The sequence below is a fragment of the Solanum tuberosum genome, unplaced genomic scaffold (genome assembly GCF_000226075.1).
Source record: "Solanum tuberosum cultivar DM 1-3 516 R44 unplaced genomic scaffold, SolTub_3.0 scf00099, whole genome shotgun sequence".
Taxonomy (NCBI): domain Eukaryota; kingdom Viridiplantae; phylum Streptophyta; class Magnoliopsida; order Solanales; family Solanaceae; genus Solanum; species Solanum tuberosum.
Genome location: NW_006239023.1, coordinates 1339146 through 1340147, shown reverse-complemented (window position 1 = coordinate 1340147; position 1002 = coordinate 1339146).

Here is a 1002-nt window from a genome sequence, read left to right as displayed (position 1 = left end):
AATTTTTTTTCCAGTGATTGTGGTTTGTACACATGTCTATTTGATGTATACATCAGTAATGGAATTTTTGATATGCGTTTTGTTGATATCGATGCAAAGTATCATCGTCAAAGGTATGCCACAATCATATGGCATTATGGAAACACAAAGAATGATGATGGTGCGATCAGTGAGAGTGAAGTAATTGGCACTGTTGCTAACAAATTTGGTGGACCCCGCATATCAAAAGAACATGCTCTGGATACCAGCAATTATCCCACCCCAAGACCACGAAGATCAAATTTGAGATAGTTGATTGCACATTAGACTTTTTAGAATTACAATTTTTTTAACTTTTGGACGATATTTTTGTTTTGTTACAACTTTAAGTATTTGATATATATAATATTCACTGTTTTATTCCAAAAAAGAGATCAACTACATATGAATTACAGATTGACTATTGTAATCGCATGATACTAGTTATATATAGACTGCATTTCAAATGGATACACCATTCTAAAGATAAATTACACATTGACTATAATAATTTTCAGGATAACAAATTATATACAAAATGCATACAAATTGGATTCAACATTTAGAGTTTATGATTTTACAATGTCTTATTAACTAGAAAGAAATCATACTACTAATTTAGAGTTCATGAACTAACTCTGACTTATAATTGGTATCCAAACTGTACACCTTTGGCATCCAAATTCATATTCTAACACAAAAAATAAAAAAGAAAAAATAGAATGAAGTTGGTATCCAACAAAATCGTGAGTTTTCAAACAACAAAAAAACTTGATTTACTCGTCAGTGACAACAATTCTGGAAAAAAAAACAAAGAGAGAGAAACGTTGAGTAAAACGGATAAAATCAGACTTTTTAATTATTTTTAACAGATTAGAGTGAATTAAGGAAAACAAATATTCCTAATTAGTTTGAATCTCCTAAATTTATGCTAATTAATAATTATCATCAATCAATTCAAATTTAATTAATACACCTATTTCC